This window comes from Macrobrachium rosenbergii, chromosome 2, assembly GCF_040412425.1.
Source record: "Macrobrachium rosenbergii isolate ZJJX-2024 chromosome 2, ASM4041242v1, whole genome shotgun sequence".
Taxonomy (NCBI): Eukaryota; Metazoa; Arthropoda; class Malacostraca; order Decapoda; family Palaemonidae; genus Macrobrachium; species Macrobrachium rosenbergii.
Window position 1 is genome coordinate 73,179,654 of NC_089742.1, and position 13,971 is coordinate 73,193,624.

General features: G+C 38.4%; 1 long non-coding RNA gene across 1 annotated transcript in view; it reads left to right on the forward strand.

Annotated features, from left to right (window-relative positions):
• Positions 1 to 13,971, forward strand: part of LOC136848593 (uncharacterized) — a 60,795-nt gene that overhangs the window by 19,351 nt on the left and 27,473 nt on the right. Inside the window, exon 2 of the long non-coding RNA XR_010856056.1 lies at positions 5,834 to 5,885. This is a non-coding gene — a long non-coding RNA (uncharacterized lncRNA). The remainder of the gene's footprint in view (positions 1 to 5,833; positions 5,886 to 13,971) is intronic.

Consider the following 13,971-nt stretch of genomic DNA (forward strand, 5'->3'; position numbering starts at 1 on the left):
GATTGACTAGCTGAGCTAGACCAACAATTCAACGGTCTACAATCATGATCTCAAAATGTTAGCCCGAGCAAGCCTCCAATGGCTGTCAAGTTGCATAAACTGACCTGCAGTGAATTTGATGGCAAATCAGCTAACAAAGTAGAATTTAAAAACCTTTTGAAACAATGTAACGACTGTGTTGATGCTTTAAGAACATTATCCTGATTCCAACAAACTTGTATATTTGCATATTTGTCTATCTGGCTATGCATTGTCATTTCTTGCCTGTCCATCTGTGATGATAATTACAGTATGCAGTAGCCCTTACTTTGCTGAAAGAGGAATTTTTAGACGTTGGGTATATTATAGATGAAAGTTTCAAACAACTAATTGAACTCCCACCAACATTTGATGTCTCATTCGAGGGTGTTTGTACTTGCATTAATGAGTGTAGAGCCATTGTGCATGAGATGAAACAGTATAACATAGACCTGTTAGTTGTTGATTCTTCAGGTTGTAAATTACTAAGTCACATAATTATTGCTAAATTACCCCCTTCAGTTAGGAGACAGTTAACTCATAAAGTAAACAACAACTACCCCTCTATTTAGTTCTATTTGATCATTAAAGAGACATTATAGACATTAAGTTGAATGTCAAAACCCAAAAGGACTGCTGATGTTGAAAAGTAAGTCAGTCCTGTGAGGGACAATTAGTACATCGAAACATAAGTTCCAGAAAAATTCAAATATGTCTAAAATCAAATCCCAATCAACAATAGAAAATTTCACCCTCCCTCCTCAACCTAAAACTGTTCCAAAGGGTGGTAGCCCTATAAATAACAGTAAAGTGTATCGTTAATAGTGCTAATATCAAAACCCTGCAAGTTTTGTAGTGGTATTGGACATAGCATGATCAAATGCACCAAATTTGAGAAATCAGTTGACCATCAAAGGAGGTGCTATTCATTTGGCTTATGCACATTGAGCACTAGTAGCAAACATGATTCAACCAGTTGTCCGGGTAAGGACAATAAACTCAGTTTTCAATGTATTATTTCCAAATCATATGCTCACATTTCTGCACTATGCCCTAACAACAGGAATGGTGGGGAATCCACAAATCTGTGTATAAATGTTCAACACATCAAGACTTGTTACCAACCTTTTCTGCTTCCTGTGTTGTCTATAAAATTTCATGGTGTAAACTCGCTCTGTTAGGTGCCTCCTAGATACGGGGAGTCAGAGAAGTTATCTGCCCATGTCTGTTGCTGAGGAGCTTAGGGGGCCAGTGAGCATGCCTTCTCCTCATTATAATGTCACTACCTTTTTGGGTGGTAATGAGCGTCAGTTTGTTGAACGTCTAATGTATGTGTCTATCCTTGTTGGGAAAAAGTATTCTTGCTACGTTGGCTGACCCTGAATTTGACATTCAGTTGCATGTTTCTCAGCTTGATGAGGCTATCAACATCATCATCAACAAAGGTTATTTGCTAGCTGAACTATCTCTGGGTTCAAATGGTGAAAGTATACCCCTCGAGGGTTTAGTTGGAGTTGACATATTGCAATTAATCCCTGACCTTCACATCACTCAGTGCATGCTGGGTTCTGCTTGAAGTACACCAATAGGCCTTGTTCTCTTTGGAAATGTGATGCACTTCCTTGACCCTAACCAAGTGACTTCTATAAGTGCACACCAAGAAGTTGTAAGAAATCCTGACCTAGACTATCAGGACATCATTCCTAAGGTGGAAAATGTTCCTTCATTTCAAATTAACTTTTATTCTTCCTCCCAGAAATTCTTACTACTCTCCATTAGAGACCTTGTTTCCTGACGGCTCCGTTGAACAGGGACTCAGAAAATGTCCAGCCAAGACTCCTTGGGTATCAAGAGGAGAGTGAGCCATCATCACAATATGATCTTTCCAAGGTTGAAGAATTTAGGCAAGGCATCACCTACAAAGACAAATATTACGTCAGTCTTCCATGGAAGGATGACCTTATTGACAAGGTCCCCTCCAATCATAAAGTTGCTCTTACTGTTCTGAACTGAGTAGTTAATAATTTTGAACAAAAAAGACTGACTGCTCACCGACGAGTCTCTCACAACTAACTTGGGGATGGAATCATTGAAAGGATCAGTGTTAAGCCTCAAGACTGACAAATATGTAATGTACTGTATTTGGATTTCTCATAGGCCAGTCATTAAAGATGGACTCAATGTCACCACTAAGATTAGGCCTGTATTCAATTGCTCTTTGAAGACCAACCATGCTCCTTCTCTCAACGAAGCTGTGTACGCTGGGATCAGCTTACTGGGCGACAGTTATATTGCCCCTATACTTCAGATCTAATGACTTAGTCGTGTTAAGTGACATCAAACAAGCATTCCTGCAGATTATGTTATCAAAAGAAGAATATATAAACAGATTTTGTTTCTTTATAGGAGGAGAAAAATTAGTAGCCTACAGGTACAAAACAATTTTTGGATTCAATGCTAGTCCATTCATTCTCAACTATGTCATCAAACATCATGCAAATAAGTTTGGCGATGATGAATTTTCGAGAATACTCGAACAGAACTTTTATGTGGACAATCTCATCATCACTGGCAACTCACCTGACTTCCTCAAGAAAGTTTATACAGAGTCTATCCACTATATGCAACAAGGTGGTTTCTGTCATATGAAAAGTTCCTGGATTTTAAATATTTCATGGAAAGTGATTCCATCCAAATAACTGATACTAAAATAGCTAATACTAAAAGATCAATTCTGTCTCAAACATCCAAAGTTTTTTACCCCTTGGGTCTCCCCTACCTGTTATAACCAGAGGGAAAATGATCATGAGACAATTATGGGATTTAAAATTGCCGTGGGATGCACCCGTGCCAGAGAGTTAGAAAAGGAATGGTAAAAACACTGTTCTGATCTCTTGCAGTTGTCCCCATTGCCCTTGCCTTGATCTTGCATCAATCAAAATCAAATCAATTCATTATGCATTTTTTGTGATGCTTCCAAATTTAGTTATGGAGGCTCACAGTTAATGTTTGCTAAATCTAGGCTTGCTCTCTTAAAAGCGAAAACACTTCAAGTGTAGAACTTATAGGTGTACTGTACATCTAGCTCTCAAATGTCTCCCAATAGTTCTGGACTCATTCACCTCAGTCAAGTTTCAAAATGTTACAGTTGCAGTAGATTCTCAGATTGTGTTGTAGTGGCTTCTCTCAGACTCTTGTTTCTACAAAGAATATATTCATATGCAATCACATCAAAGATATTTCAGTGTTCAATAGGAACCTAGAAGAGAAATATGGTTTCTCAATCAACTTCAAATATGTCAAAAGTGAGGAGAATCCTTGTGACCTCATAACAAGGGGTCCCTCTTTCACTAAATTCATCAGACAACTTAATGTCTGGTTAAATGGCCCTGCGTGACTTTCACTTCATCAAAATACTTAGTCTGAAAGTAACTTAGGCTGTCTTTCAGATACTTGTAAGCAACTTGTTCAACTTCAAGTATCTCCTCCTTTCTGTATCAATGTAGTACCACAATGTGAAGCTTTGGTTGACGTTGAGAAGTACTCTGATCTTGTGAGGTCAAAGAAGACAGAACTGGGTACTGACTGATTTATTACCTGGGCATAAGGTATACATAGCAGCGTGCGGACGGAAACGTGGTGTCCGACCCCCGGTCTCCGTTACCCACACGCTGAGCGAGAGCAATTTGTGTTTGTTAACAGTCAGTCAAATAACAATAACAAGAGACATAATGTACTATCAGTGATAAAATATATTTTGGCGAAAGGGCCAGGAAATTGTACATACAAATATATACATGAGATTCTTGCTGCGATGATAGATGCGGTACATGATCGTAATTAATTGGTAAAGAAGACGTCTTTACAATCTCAACAGACTTTTAGTCACCTCTTACATTGTGGAAGCCTGCTATACATTCAAGAAATCTGATGCTAACCCTAATCATAATTCCAAGTTGTACTGGATCAAGGAAATGTAAGGAAATTTTGTTTCTGAATTAGCCTATGTTCTGAACCCAGATGGCAAAAACCCTAGTGAAGTTCCCATCCTAGTCAACAACTTAGATTTATTTCTAGATAACAGTGGTATAAGTACGTTCCAAGGGTAGAATTGGTAAGACTTTGAAACATGGTTGATGTGATAAATCCCATCCTACTTGCTAAGAGTCATAGATTGACAGAGTTGACAGTAGAATACTACCACAAGAAATGCAAACACTTGATCTTTAGACAACTTTAAACTCAATTTGTACAGGCAGGTTTAGGATCCCCTGCATGCGTCAAGTAATTAAAAGAATCCTGGGCTGTTGTATGATGTCAGAAATTCAACAGTTTGGCCTTCTGCTATCCTAAAATGACTAATCTACCCAAACATCAAGTCAACTTTTTCAAACCCTTTCAACACACAGGGATTGATTTAAATGGGCATCTGTGGGTCAAAGGAGAAAATAATGAAGATATCAAAATGTACTTGTTAATATTCACTTGTTTGAATGTTAGGGCTATTCATGTGGAGTTAGTCCCTGACTTATCAACTCAGAGTTTCATATTAGTCTTCTTAAGATTCATTAACATTCATGGTATACCCTCTTAGATTTACAATGATAATGCTAGGCCCTTTGTGACTAGCTGTCAAATGTTAGAACAAGCTCTGATTAGCGAGACGTTTAAAGTAAATTTTCAAAATTTCAACATTCAGCATATCAAAATACCTCTATACTCTGTCTGGGTAGGTGCTACTTTGAATAGGCTTATTAGGACTGTCACAAGTTGTCTTTATAAAACAGTTGGCAGATCCAGACTCTTATATTTTGAGCTGTTAACAGTTATTGTCGACATCCAATCAGCCATCAGTCCCAGGCTTTTGATTTAGTTCTCATCTGAAAACAACCTAGAGGCTATTACTGTACTCCCAACTGTTTTCTCAGACACAATGTCAATTCCCATTTGCTATTAAGAGAATCAGATGATAATGACATATGGAATCAACCACCCAACCCCGTGTTCCAGGGAAACCTTCATTGCAACGTTATCCTACAGAGATGAAATGTTTGATCATTTTAGAGAATTGTGGTAGGAATCTTATCTCCTCCGTCTAAGAGAACAAGGTAAAGTTGTACATCCAATAACGGGGAAAACAAAATCAGTGCTGGGGATATAGTCATTGTAAAAGTCATTGCTAAAATATATTCCTTACTGGTTACTGGGTCGAGTTTTAGAACTTGTAGTCGGGCATGACCACAATGTTAGAAGCATAAAACTCCAAAGGGGTGATGGTTTTAGCGCATTATTCCATCAGTCATTTGTATTCCATGGAACTTTCTCTCACGCACAATTTCAGAGATGATAACAATTAGTTTGATGCATTGTTATCTCAAGAGGGCGAGGAAAGTGAACCATCTAGTTCCCAACCTATTGTTCCTGATGCAGGGCTACCTTACCAGTTAAACTGCGTATCTGATACAGGAGCGCGTCCAACAAAAGGAGCTGCCACTGCTTGCAAAAACAAAATGTGCAGATGGTTAGCAGACCTGAAACAATAATTGACTTCTTGCTTCTTCCCATCATAGTTGTTTTTCAACAGTTTAGTTATTTTCATGTGCAATGTCCTTGCGTTCTTTTTCTTGGCTGGAGAATGTGAGAATTTACACACTCGTTTATTATAAAATTTAAATTTATGCTTCTTGCCTCATTCCGTGAAAGATTCTATTATCATTTATTCTCATTAATGTTTTATGTTTGCCAAATTTATACATTAATTAATTTTATTTTGCACAAATTAATCCTTTTTTCTTTTTATCTTCCTTTCCCATAGGGCAGAGAGGCAGTTAGTGAGCCATCACATGCTGAACTACCGTGTTATACAGGTGAGTCTAGATTACTGTAGATTGTTAGATGCAATTTCCCCCCTCCCACTCCCTAGGAAGGAGAGAGAGGGGCTGACAATAAAACAAATGTGTTGGTTATATTAGCCTTTTACTGTCTCCAACACTGGGTTCATCCAAGTCCTTTTTGAATCAATGACACAAACTCATTAATTTGAAAGGCCCAGAAGTCTGACAGTTGAACATCCCATATGTTCAACAGATCAGAGGCATGGGACTCCTTCCTCTGCAGCTCGGCTGGCACCCAATTCGCCTGGTACCCAGCTCGCTTGGCAGAAGCTACGATCTGGCACCAGCGATATTTATACCAATCCATGAGGTTGCACAGCTTGCCTGGCGCCAACTCCAGACTGGCGCCAGCTAAGTAGCATGTAAATTTTGCAGTACGACAGAATAGTGACTGGCATGGTATGGCAGGAGGAAGCATAAGATTTTCTCTTACTATCTCTTCACCTTCTGGTGAGGTATAGTTTTTTTTTTTTTTTTTTTTTTAGGAGCCAGGAGGTACCAAGCACCTGGAGCACCCACCACTCTCAGTGGATGGGTTGTGGTATTATTTCAGTGTAAGTGACAGTGTATATAGTTTATGTTGGTACTGCGCCCAGGGCAAGGGAAGCTATTAAAGTTTTGCTAGCTATTGAATGTCTCCTTAGCAGCATAATTTCCACTGATGCTTTGGTAGCCATCGGAATGCTCCTTCGCTACAAAGCTCCCACTAAGTAGAGGTGACCCTTGGCTCTACCGCCACGCCATTACAGGTTAAGTTGAGCGACAACCAGTTGCAGTTTTATACTTCAGGCGCTCTTAACTAATAAGGAACGACAAGCATTGTATTCAGTGCTAGCAACTTTTCTATTTCAAATTCATTACATGAAAATGTTTTTGGAGTAGAATACTATGTCCATGTATCCCACCTCCTGTCAGTGTGGGATTCAGCTATGTAATTACTTGGTAAATTACTTATATAAAAATGACATTTTTATAATAAAATATAGTTTTATATGTAGTTACCAAGTAATTATGGAATCGAAGCCCACCCTCCTCCCCTCTGGTGGACATAAGGCATAAAACGAATGAGAATTGTTTGCTAAAACGAATGAGAATTGTTTGCTAGGTCGTTCCAATATTCCGTTAGTGGGACGGGCTGATCACCTCCACAAACTACAGTATTTTGAAGCGCTACCCGCGAAATTTTGAATCTAAGCCGCCGTTAAAGTGGCAACTATAGCTATGTAATTACTTGGTGAGTATATAGAAAACTTAATTTTATTATAAAATTTTATTTTTTTGCACTGCAGTCGGTCAATTTAAGAATTATCTTTAGAATATTAAGAAAGTAGACGAATAAATTTTGGATCTATTCCCAAGTCATGATGTTGATGAAGGTGATCCTACTAAATTAAGTGAAATAACTGAACAGTGGATTTTCATGATCTAGTTCTAGATTGAGTAGCTGAGCTAGACCAGCAATTCAAGTTTACAAACATGATCTCAAATAAATGTTAGCCCGAGCAAGCCTCAAATGGCTGTTAAGTTGCATAAACTGACCTGCAATGAATTTGATGGCAAATCAGCTAACAAATTAGAGTTCAAAAACTTTTTTGTACAATTTAACAACTGTGTTGATGCTTGAAGAACATTATCTGATTCCAATAAACTTGCATATTTGCTTAGTTTTCTATCTGGCTATGCATTCAAAGTCATTTCTCACCTGTCCATGATGATAATTACAGAATGCAGTAGCCTTAAATTTGCTGAAAGAGCAATTTTTAGACATTCCTTATATTATAGATGAAAGTTTCAAACAACTAATTGAACTCCCACCAACATTTGATGTCTCATTCAAGGGTGTTCATACTTGTGTTAATGAGTGTAGAGCCATTGTGCATGAGATGAAACAGTATAACATAAACCTGTTAGTTGTTGATTCTGCAGGTTGTAAATTACTAATTCACATAATTTTTGCTAAATTACCCCCTTCAGTTAGGAGATGGTTAATTCATAAAGTAAACAGCAATTGCCCCTCTATTTAGATCTGTTTGATCACCAAAGAGACATTATTCAGACATTAGGTCGAGGTCAAAACCCAAAAGGACTGCTAATGTTGAAAAGTAAGTCAGTCCTGTGAGGGACAAAGTAGTACATCGAAATGTAAACAAGTTCCAGAAAAATTCAAATGTCTCTGAAATCAAATCCCAATCAACACTAGAAAATTTCACCCTCACTGCTCCACCTAAAACTGTTCCCAAGGTTGGTAGCCCTATAAATAACAGTAAACTGTATTGTTAATAGTGCTAATATCAAAACCCTGCAAGTTTTATAGTGGTATTGGACATAGCATGATCAAATGCACCAGGTTTGAGAAATCAGTTGACCATCAAAGGAGGTGCTCTTCACTTGGCTTATGCACATTGTGCACTAGCAGTAAACATGATTCAACTTGTTGTCCGGGTAAGGACAATAGACTCAGTTTTCAATGTATTATTTCCAAATCATATGCTCACATTTCTGCACTGTGCCCTAACAACAGGAATGGTGGGAATCCACAAATCTGTGCATAAATGTTCAACACATGTTACCAACCTTTTCTGCTTCCTGTGTTGTCTATAAAACTGTTAGGTGCCTTTTAGATACGGGGAGTCAGAGAAGTTATCTGTCCATGTTTGTTGCTGAGGAGCTTAGGCTGTCTGTGAGATTGCCTTCCACCCACTATGATGTCACTACCTTTTTGGGTGTTAACAAGTGTCAGTTTGGTGAATGTGTAATGTGTGTCTATCCCTGCTATGTTGGCTGACCCTGAATTTGACATTTGGTTGCATGTTTCTCAGCTTGATGTGGCTATCAACAACATCAATGAAGGTTATTCTCTAGCTGAACCATCTCTGGGTTCAAATGGCGAAAGTGTACCCCTTGAGGGTTTAGTTGGAGTTGCGATATTGCAATTAATCCCTGACCTTCACATCACTCAGTGCATACTAGGTTCTGTTTGAGTACACCAATAGGCCTTGTTCTCTTTGGGAATGTGATCCTATCAGTGCACACCAACAAGTTGCAACAAATCTTGACCTAGAATATCAGGACATCGTTCCTAAGGTGAAAAATGTTTTAATTTCAAATCAACTTTATACTTTTGCCCAGAAAGTCTTTCACTTTCCATTAGAGATCTTGTTTACTGACAGCTCTGTCGAACAGGGACTCGAATGAATAAATGTTCAGACTAGACTCCTTGGGTTATCAAGAGGAGTCTGAGTCATTATCACAATATGATCTTTCCAAGGTTGAATAATTTAGGCAAGGCATCACTTACAAAGACAACAAATATTACATCAGCCTTCCATGGAAGGATGACCTTTCTGACAAGGTCCCCTCCAATCATAAAGTTGCTATTATGGTTCTGAACTGAGTACAGGCAGTCCCCGCTTTATAGTGGCATGGGTTAACAGCGTTTCGGTTTTACGACACTTGGCTAACGATGTCGTTAATCAGATTTTCGGCGCCAGTAAGCGGTTTATCAGCCTCGGTAAGTGGTTTATTGGCGTCAGTAAGTGGTTTATCGGCACCAATAACCGGTTAATGGCGCCGTTAAGTGGTTCATTGGCACTTATAGTGTCATAAACAGCATTTATTACCATATTTATTGTGATGTTTTGGTTTACAATGATTTTTGGTTATTGGCGCTCAGCCGATAACGGAACCCCTGCCGTTAACCAGGGACTACCTGTTAATAATTTGGAACAAAAAGATTATTGATTGCTTACTAACAAGTCTTTCACAACCAACTTGAGGATGGAATCATTGAAATGATTACTGTTAAGCCTCAAGACTTTGACAAATATATTTGGATTCCTCATAGGCAAGTCACCAAAGATGAACTCAATGTCACCACTAAGATTAGGTCTGTCTTTAATTGCTCTTTGAAGACCAACCATGCTCCTCTCAATGAGGCCACATACGCTGGGATAAACTTAATGGGAGAAGTGGTTAAATTCTTAAACTGTCCCTGTACTTCAGATCAAATGACTTAGTTGTATTAAGTGACATCAAACAAGCATTCCTGCAGATTATGTTAGCAAAAGAAGAGGATAAAAACAGATTTTGTTTCTTTATGGAAGGAGACAAATTAGTAGCCTACAAGTACAAAAAAATTTTTGGATTCATTGCTAGTCCATTCATTCTCTTCTGTGTCATCAAACATCATGCAAACCAGTATGGCAATGATGAATTTTCAAGAATACTTGACTAGAGCTTTTAAGTGGACAATCTCATTGTCACTGGAAACTCGCCTGACTTCCTTAAGAAAGTTTATACAGTGTCTACCAACCATACGCAACAAGGTGGTTTCTGTTTTGGATTATGGAACTCCAACAATCAAGAATTTGTATCAGCCATGGCGAAAGATGGTAGTCTTGCCTCCCCTGGCCACAAATATGAAAAGTTCCTGGATTTTAAATATTCCATGGAAAGTGATATCATTCAAATAGCTGACAATGTGGTAGACCTTTCTGCTAATACGAAAATATAAATTCTGTCTCATATATCCAGTTTTCGACCTCTTGGGTCTCCCGCAACCTGTTACAACCAAAGGTAAATTAATCATGAGACAATTGTGGGATTTAAAATTTCCACGGGATACACCCAAGTCAGAGAAGTTACAAAAGGAATGGCAGAAACACTGTTCTGTTCTCTCGCAGTTGTCCTCATTGACCCTGCCTTGATCTTTTATCAGTCAAAATCAAATCGATTCATTGTGCATTTTTTGTGATCCTTCCAAATCTAGTTATGGCTTTGCAGTTTACAATGTTCATGATGGAGGCTCACAGTTAATGTTTGCTAAATCTAGGCTCTCTCCCTTAAAAGCGAAAACACTTCTGAGCATAGAACTTAATGGGTGTACATCTAGTTCTCAAATATATGTCTCCTAATAGTTCTGGACTCATTCACCTCAATCAAGTTTCAAAATGTTACAGTTTCAGTAGATTCTCAGATTGTGTTACAATGGCTTCTCTCAGACTCTGTTTCTGACGAAAAAAGAACTTAGAAGAGAAATATGGTTTCTCGATCAACTTCAGGCATGTCAAAGGTGAGGAGAATCCTTGTCACCTCATAACAAGGGGTCTCTCTTTCACTGAATTCATCAAACTACTTATGTCTGGTTAAATGGTTTCCTGCGTGGCTTTCACTTCATCAAAATACTTGGGCTGAAAGTAAAATATGCTGTCTTTCAGATACTGGTAAGCAACTTGTTCAACCTCCTTAAGCATCTGTTGCTTTTAATGTCAATGTAGGACCACAGTGTGAACCTTTGGTCGACATTCAGAAGTACTCTGATCTCAACAGACTCTTTAGGGTCACCTCTTACATTTTGGAAGCCGCCTATAAATTCAAGAAATCTGATGCTAAAGCTAATCATAATTCCAAGTTACATTGGATCAAGGAAATGCAAAGAAATTGTTTTGTTTCTGAATTAGCCTATCCTCTGAACCCAGATGGCAAAAACCCTAGTGAAGTTCCCATCCTAGTCAACAACTTAGATTTATTCCTAGATAACAGTGGCATAATACTTTCCAAGGGTAGAATTGGTAAGACCTTGAAATGTGATTATGATGTGATAAATCCCATCCTACTTGCTAAGAGTCATAAATTGACAGAGTTGATAGTGGAATACTACCACAAGAAATGCAAACACCACGGTCTTCAGACAACTTTAAACTCAATTCGTACAGGCGGGCTTTGGATCCCTTGCATACGTCAAGTAATTACAAGAGTCCTAGGCTATTGTATGATATGAAAGAGATTCAACAGCTTGGCCTTCCGCTATCGTAAAATGAATAATCCACCCAAACATCGAGTCAGCTTTTTCAGACCCTTTCAAGGCACATGGAATGATTTCGCTGGGCATCTGTGGATCAAAAAGAAAATAACGAGGGTTACAAAATTTACATGTTAATATTCACCTGTTTGAATGTTAGGGTTATTCATGTGGAGTTTGTCCCTGACTTGTCAACTCAGTTTCATATTAGCCTTCTTAAGATTCATTAACATTTATGGTATACCATCTCACATCTATAGTGATAATGCTGTGTTCTTTGTGACTGCCTGTCAGGTGTTAGAACAAGCTCTGATTAGTGACGAGTTCAAAGTGAATTGTCAAAATTTCAACATTCAACATATCAAAATACCCATAGCCTATACTCTGTCTGGGTAGGTGCTACTTGGAAGAGGCTTATTAGGACTGTCAAAAGTTGTCTTTATAAAACAGTTGGCAGAACCAGACTCTTATATTTTGAGCTGTTAACAGTCATTGTCGACATTCAATCAGCTATTAATTCTAGGCCTTTGACTTATTGCTCACATGAAAACAACCTAAAGGCTATTATTCCCAACTGTTTTCTCAGAAACAACGCCAATTCCCATTTGCTATTAAGAAAACCAGATGATAATTATGCATGGAATCAACCAACCCCCGTTCCAAGGATTCCTTCATTGCAACATTATCCTCCAGAGATAGCTCTTCGTTGGGAGAGTCGGAAGAGTTGTGGACTAGCACTTGCTAGGCCCGAGTTCGAGTCTCCGGCCGGCTAATGAAGAGTTAGAGGAATTTATTTCTGGTGATAGAAATTCATTTCTCGCTATAATGTGGTTCGGATTCCACAATAAGCTGTAGGTCCCGTTGCTAGGTAACCAATTGGTTCTTAGCCACGTAAAATAATTCTAATCATTCTGACCAGCCCTAGGAGAGCTGTTAATCAGCTCAGTGGTCTGGTAAAACTAAGGTATACTTTTTCCTCCAGAGATGAAATTTTTTATCATTTTTGAGAAATATGGTAGGAATCTTACCCCCTTAATCTAAGAGAACAAGGTAAAGACTTCCATCAAATAACTGGGAAAAGAAAATCAGTGCTGGGGATATAGTCCTTGTAAAATTGCTCAATAAAACTAGACCTTACTGGTTACTGGGTCGAGTTTTAGAACTTGTAGTAGGGCTTGACCACAATATTAGAAGTGTAAACTCCAAAGGGGTGGTGGTTTTGTAGCGCATCATTTCATCAATCATTTACATCCTATGGAGCTTTCTCTCACGCACAATTTCAGAGAGGTTAATAATCAGTTTGATGCAGATTCATCTCAAGAGGGCGAGGAAAGTGAACCATCTAGGTCACAATCCTAATGTTCCTTATGCAGGGCTACCTCACCAGTTAGACTGCGTATCTGATACAGGAGCGCGTCCAACGAGAGCTGCTGCCACTGCTTGCAAGAACAAAATGCGCAGATGGTGTGCAGACCTTAAACAATAATTGACTAATTGCTTCTTCCCGTCATAACTATTTACTCAGCAGTGTAGTTATTTTCATGTGCAATGTCATTGCATATTTTTTTGTTGGCGGGAGAATGTGAGAATTTACACACTCGTTTATTATAAAATTTAAATTTGTTTCTTGCCTCATTCCCTTAAAGATTTTATTATCATTCATCTTCATTAATATTTTATCATTGCTAAAACTATAAATTAATTCCTTTTCTTCCAACATTCTGCAATGCCATTGCATCCTTGCTGCGATGTGAATTCCTAGAGGAGCCGTAGTAAAGATAGAGCTCCGAGTAAAAAACATGAACACGATATACAGTAGTTCGCACTTCTTCTGATCACGAAAAACAACTGATCCTTGCTTCGACTTACAAGCTGCAACAACACTACTCAACTATTCCTTTAACACTGTGCTGCAGTGTTTTCATCTGCTTTCTCCCTTGATTCCTAGGAGCAACAATGTGCTGGAAGCTTTTTGAAATAATAAGGGAGCAAAGGTTGGTGGTTTGCAGGAATTGTTGGAAGAACCTCATCCTTTACTATTTTCAGAGTATAGCCTAAGTAGTACATGTTCCTGAGAATCTCTAATTCTTCAATTAACCTGTTACCTTCTCCCGTCGTAAAATTAGATGTCTCTTAATCCCCATTCAAATAAATAGTAATTATACGTGCAGGAAAACTGAACAAAGTGAACAAAACAAAAAGAATAATTTCAATCCTACCAGGAGTCGGGATGCATTAAGCATTAGTTCCCAAATATTT